This window comes from Salvelinus sp. IW2-2015, unplaced genomic scaffold (genome assembly GCF_002910315.2).
Source record: "Salvelinus sp. IW2-2015 unplaced genomic scaffold, ASM291031v2 Un_scaffold1921, whole genome shotgun sequence".
NCBI lineage: Eukaryota > Metazoa > Chordata > Actinopteri > Salmoniformes > Salmonidae > Salvelinus > Salvelinus sp. IW2-2015.
Window position 1 is genome coordinate 243,119 of NW_019943279.1, and position 6,838 is coordinate 249,956.

The 6,838-nt window shown below is 50.1% G+C and overlaps 1 pseudogene; it reads right to left on the minus strand.

Annotated features, from left to right (window-relative positions):
- The window catches only part of LOC112072415 (polypeptide N-acetylgalactosaminyltransferase 1-like), a 33,893-nt pseudogene extending 27,840 nt beyond the window's left edge, over positions 1-6,053 (minus strand).
- Between the last annotated feature and the right edge of the window lie 785 nt (positions 6,054-6,838).

Sequence of the window (6,838 nt, forward strand, 5' to 3'; positions counted from 1 at the left end):
GGGGAGGTCAGTACATTGTGGGGGAGGGCATGTACATTGTGGGGGGAGGTCAGTACATTGTGGGAGGTCAGTACGGGCCTGCACACTGGTTCTCATTAAACACGGGGAACTCTGGAGCACACCACACACACACAACACACACCACACACACACACACACACACACACACACACAACACACACACACACACACACACACAACACACACACACACACACACACACACACACACACACACCATAAACCAGCCCCAAAGCGCAAACCGCCTCCACCCCAACCACAACAGCCCAGACCCTCACCCCCGCTACCCCCCAAGCACTCACCCTAACCCCACCCAAACAGCCAGCCCAGACCAGCTCCACCACCGCCGACCACCACCCCAAACCAGCCCCAGACCACTCCACCCACCCAAAGCCAGCCACACAACACACTACCACCCACAACACACACTATACAAAGCAGTGTCCTATTGACCTGATTTAATGTGTTTGTCTCTGATTTCTCACCACTTCCCACCCCACCCAAAGCCCAGACCAGCTCCACCACCCAAACCAGCCCAGACCAGCTCCACCCACAAACAGCCTCACCAAACCCAGCCGCACTCCCCCACAAACCAGCTCCACCGCACCCAACAGCCCCAGACCAGCTCCACCCACCCAAACCAGCCCCAGACCAGCTCCACCCCACCAAACCAGCCCCAGACCAGCTCCACCCCACCCAAACCAGCCCCAGACCAGCTCCAGCCCACCCAAACCAGCCCCAGACCAGCTCACCCACCCAAACCAGCCCCAGACCCAGCTCCACCCCACCCAAACCAGCCCCACCAAACCCAGCCCAGCCCACCCTGCCGCTCCAGCCCACCCAGCCCAGCTCCAGGCCAGCACCACCCCAGCCCTACTATGACCAGCTCCCGACAGCCTCCAAACCCCACCCAGCAAAGCTCCAGCCCAGCTCCACCCCCACCAGCAAAGCTCCAGCCCAGCTCCACTCCCACCAGCTCCAGCCCACTCAGTTTCACCCCTATCCAGCACAGTTCCACCCCTACCAGTCCAGCTCCACCCCAACCAGCCCAGCTCCACCCACCCAGCCCCACCCCTACCCAGTCCAGCTCCACATCCAACCAGCCCAGCTCCACTCCCACCAGCTCCAGCCCCACTCAGTTTCACCCCTATCCAGCCCAGGTCCACCCCCACCCAGCAAAGCTCCAGCCCAGCTCCACCCCCACCCAGCCCAGCTTCACCCCACCCAGCCCAGCTCCAGCCCACCCAGCCCAACTCCAGCCCAGTCACTACTGCTATTGACTGAGTCTTATCTGTTAATTGGAAAAGCAGGTGAGGGAGACGAGCCTGGGACAAAACACTCTCAGTAATCAACTAAAGCTCAGAAAGAGAAACACATTTCACACATCAATGTGCACTGTCTGACTCCAGCAAGGCTGTGTGTGTGGTGTGTGTTAGGCTTGGGCGGTATCCAGATGTTCGTCATCTCCAACCTTCTCTCATCCCGGGATTTACGGTATAACCGGCACAGCACACAAGGGGGCGCTAAAAACGCAAGAAAGCCCATTGGGCCTCTAATACCAGAATGCTAACAAAATTCGCACAAACTAAATGCTATATCACATAGATGCTGTTAGCTAAACGCTAATGAGCGAAAACGAACATAAACTAATCGCAAATGCAAATCCTGCTCATAAAGTTACATACAAGCATAGCTGAGGAGCAGAGGGAGCGAGGAGGCAGAGGAGCTGAGGGGCTGAGGAGCTGAGGGGCTGAGGGGCCAGAGGAGCTGAGGGGCTGAGGAGCTGAGGGGCGGAGAGGAGCTGAAGGAGCTGAGGAGGCAGAAGGAGCTGAGGGGCTGAGGAGGCTGAAGGGGCTGAGGAGCTGAGGGGCTGAGGAGCTGAGGGCTGGAGGGGCTGAGGAGCTGAGGGGCTTGAGGAGCTAGGGGCTGAGGAGCTGAGGGGCTGAGGAGCTGAGGAGCTGAGGGGCCTGAGGAGCTGAGGGCTGAGAGGGGCTGAGGAGCTGAGGGGCTGAGGAGCAGAGGAGCTGAGGGGCCTGAGGAGCAGAGGGGCTGAGGAGCTGAGGGGCTGAGGAGCTGAGGGGCTGAGGAGCTAAGGGGCTGAGGGGCAGAGAGGAGCTGAGGGCTGAGGGGCTGAGGGGAGAGGACAGCAGAGGGGCTGAGGAGGCAGAGGGGCTGAGGAGCTGAACGAGGGCTGAAGGAAGCTGAGGGGCAGAGGGGCTGAGAGCGGGCTGAGGAGCAGAGGAGGCTGAGAGGAGCTGAGGGGCTGAGGAGCTGAGGGGGCTGAGGAGCTGAGGGCTGAGGGGCAGAGGAGCTGAAGGAGCTGAGGGCTGAGGGGCAAGGAGCAGAGGGGCAGAGGAGCAGAGGGGCTTGAGGAGCTGAGGGGCAGAGGGCTGAGGGACTGAGGGGCAGAGGGGCTGAGGGGCAGAGGGGCTGAGGGGCAGAGGAGCAGAGGAGAGAAGAACGGTAGAGGAAATAAAGGCTGAAGGAAGCACAGGGAGAGATTTAGCAGCAGTACAGAAAACTCATCCAGAGATCTTTGATTTCTGGCAGAAAGCCATTGTAAGATATCGGATGGCAAACATTTAATAGTGAKTTGTAGTGTAAATTCATCTCATGTGCGCTGCAGAAGAGAGACTCTGATAGATATAGAACGCATTGGACCTGCTTCCTCCGTTGTGTTATTTCCAAACAAACACATGACTGGCTCAACTGTTCTGGGGAACTACGGTAAGCTTCATAATGTACAATAATGTGACAGGTGAAATGAAGAACGCAATCAGATCTTTCACCCTGGAAGGGTGAGTCATTAACATAATCTATAACGAATCATCTATAACGAATCATCTTTAACTAATCGTCAATAACAAACTAGATAATAACAGATATTTGTCTAACATCTATATCTAATGACCTATAATTAATCATCTGTAACTAACTAACAAACCATAACAATAACTAATAATCATCAATAACAACCTAATACCAAATCACTGCAATTATCTATATTATATTATAAACTGGCTGGTTCAGGCCCTGAATGCTGATTGTCTGACAGCTGTGGTATATCAGATTGTATACCACAGGTATGACAAAACATTTATTTTTACTGCTCTAATTACGTTGGTAACCAGTTTATAATAACAATAAGGCACCTCGGGGGTTTGTGATATATGGGCAATATATCATGGCTCAGGGCTGTATCCAGGCACTCCGCGTTGCGTCGTGCTTAAGAACAGCCCTTTGCCGTGGTATGTTGGCCATATATCACACCCCCTTGGGCCTTATTGCTAAAATATAAATTGGTTGGTTTGAGGCCTGATTGCTGATTGGCTGAAAGCTGTGGTATATCAGACTGTATACCATGGGTGTAACAAAAACATGATTTGTATTGTTCTAATTACCTTGGTAACCAGTTTGTAATATCAATTAGGCACCTCGGGGGTTGTGGCATAAGGCCAACATAGCACAGCTTTATTAAAGATATGTTATTAGTCTGTTGTAGGTGATTAGCTCTAGACTATAGAGGATSTGCTGTTGGCTGTAACACGGACAATACAGCTGGATTACTAGACTCACCCCTCCAGGCGGACGTCAGGCAGGGTTCTGTTGAAAGCGATCATCTCCGAGGCCATCAGGTTAAACTGGTTGATCTTAAACATCTCCTTCATCTTCTCCTGGTTGTCTTTAGAAATCACCACAGGTTTACCTCCTTCTCCTGGACCCTCCCTGGTACGCACTACTGTATCTACAACACCACAGAGAGAGACAGGTGTGTGAGTGTGTGTGTGCGTGTGTGTGTGGATCTGAGAGACAAGGCAAGAAGGGCATTCTATGCCATCAAAAGAACATAAATTTCAACATACCAATTAGGATCTGGCTAAAATACTTGAATCAGTCATAGAGCCCATTGCCCTTTATGGTTGTGAGGTCTGGGGTCCGCTCACCAACCAAGATTTCACCAAAATGGACAAACACCAAATTGAGACTCTGCATGCAGAATCTGCCAAAATATTCCTCCGTGTACAACGTAGAACACCAAATAATGCATGCAGAGCAGAATTAGGCCGATACCACTAATTATCAAAATCCAGAAAAGAGCCGTTAAATTCTACAACCACCTAAAAGGAAGCGATTCCCAAACCTTCCATAACAAAGCCATCACCTACAGAGAGATGAACCTGGAGAAGAGTCCCTAAGCAAGCTGGTCCTAGGGCTCTGTTCACAAACACAAACACACCCCACAGAGCCCCAGGACAACAGCACAATTAGACCCAACCAAATCATGAGAAAACAAAAAGATAATTACTTGACACATTGGAAAGAATTAACAAAAAAACAGAGCAAACTAGAATGCTATTTGGCCCTAAACAGAGAGTACACAGTGGCAGAATACTGACCACTGTGACTGACCCAAACTTAAGGAAAGCTTTGACTATGTACAGACTCAGTGAGCATAGCCTTGCTATTGAGAAAGGCCGCCGTAGGCAGACATGGCTCTCAAGAGAAGACAGGCTATGTGCTCACTGCCCACAAAATGAGGTGGAAACTGAGTCGCACTTCCTAACCTCCTGCCCAATGTAGGACCATATTAGGACACATATTTCCCTCAGATTACACAGATCCACAAAGAATCGAAAACAAATCCAATTTTGATAAACTCCCATATCTACTGGTGGAAATTCCACAGTTGCCATCACAGCAGCAAGATTTGTGACCTGTTGCCACCAAGAAAAGGGCAACCAGTGAAGAACAAACACCATTGTAAATACAACCCATATTTATGTTTATTTTATTTAACTTGTGTGCTTTAACCATTGTACATTGTTACAACACTGTATATATATAATATGACATTTGTAATGTCTTTATTGTTTTGAAACTTCTGTATGGGTAATGTTTACTGTTAATTTGTATTGTTTGTTTCACTTGTGTATTGTCTACCTCACTTGCTTTGCAATGTTAACACATGTTTCCCATGCCAATAAAGCCCCTTGAATTAATTGAATTGAATTGAGAGAGAGCACAGCACAGTTAGAGAGGAGAGAAAGAGAGAGGAGATCACTGCACAGTTAGAGAGGAGAGAGACAGAGAGAGGAGAACACTGCACAGTTAGAGGAGAGAGAAAGAGAGAGGAGATCTGCACAGTTAGAGAGGAAGAAAAGAGAGGAGGAGATCACTGCACAGTTAGAGAGGAGAAGAGCAGAGAGAGGAGATCACTGCACAGTTAGAGAGGAGAGAGAAAAGAGGAGGAGATCACTGCACAGTTAGAGATGAGAGAGAAAAAGAAGAGGAGATCACTGCACAGTTAGAGAGAGGAAGAGAGACAGAGTGGAGAGCACTCAGCACAGGTTAGAGAGGAGAGAGACAGAGAGGAGAGACACAGACAGTTAGAGAGAGAAGAGACAGAGAGAGGAGAAGCACTGCACAGTTAGAGGAGAGAAGAGACAAGAGAGGAGAGCACTGCACAGTAGAGAGGAGAGAGACAGAGAGAGAGAGCACTGCACAGTTAGAGAGGAGAGAGGGAGAGGAGAGCACAGCACAGTTAGAGAGGAGAGAGAAAGAGAGAGGAGATCACTGCACAGTTAGAGAGGAGATAGAAGGATTAGAGGGGGAACAATAGGGAGTAGAGAGGGGGGGGACAAGGTAGACGATAGAGAGAAAGAGAGAGGGAGAGAGAGAGGGAACAAGGTAGGAGTGAGAGAGGGGGGGACAAGGTAGACGATAGAGAGAAAGAGAGAGGGAAGAGAGAGGGGGAACAAGGTAGGAGTGAGAGAGAGAGAGAGAGAGAGAGAGAGAGAGAAGAGAGAGAGAGGGAGGGGGGACAAGGTAGAAGAGATAGAGAAGGAGAGAGAGGGGGGGGGACAAGGTGAGAGAAGGAACAGAGGAAGGATTTTTATGAATGTGTTGTGTCTGACGGGTGCTGGCTACCCAAAGAAACAAGCAATTACCATCACGCCCTGTGTGTGTTCAGGTGTGGCTGTGGGTAGGCTGCGCATGTGTTGTGTGTGTATCTGTGTTTGTTCTTGCCTGCATGCTGTTGTGTGTGCAGGGGGTTTAGCTTCTTAAATGCACTTGGTAGGTTGCTTGCGTGTGTGCGTGCGTGTGTAAGAGAGAGACTGAGGGTGTTGGACTCCAGACTTAGACAGCACCGATGCTGTCGCGAGTCACATGAACACACACACAGGAAGTGGGAGAGAGGAATACTGTGCTGGTTTTGGGCTGTTTCTTAAAATGTAGACGTGACCTCTAGAGAGTGAACTGAGAACCACACGGCAGATAAGAGATGAGAGAGGGAGAGGACAGGTGGTTAGGACAGGGTGTGTTTGGGCCAGCAGAAGAAAGGAGGAGAGACGCGGAGAGATACGAGACAGAGAGCTTCAATTGATCCACTCTTAGAAAAAAAGGTTCCAAAATGGTGGTTCAGCTGTCCCCATGTAGAACCCTCTGTGGAAAAGGTTCTTCATGGAACCCAGAAGGGTTCACCTGGAAACCAAAAGGTTTTACCTAGGAACCAAAAATGTTTCTTCAAAGGGTTCTCCTATGGGGACAGCCGAAGAACCATTTTAGGTTCTAGATAGCACCTTTTTTCTAAGGTGTAAGGTGTGTGATTGTGCAGTTTGTGACTAGCCTTTTCTCTCTGTAACATAATGAGAAAGTTAACCTCTCTCTCCTCTCTCCTCTCTCCTCTCTCTCATCTCTCTCTCTCTCTCTCTCCTCTTCTGTCTTTCGTCTCTTCTCTCTCTCCTCTCTCCTCCTCTCTCTCTCTCTCCTCTCTCTCTCCTCTCTCCTCTCTCTCTCCTCTCTCCTCTCTCCCTTCT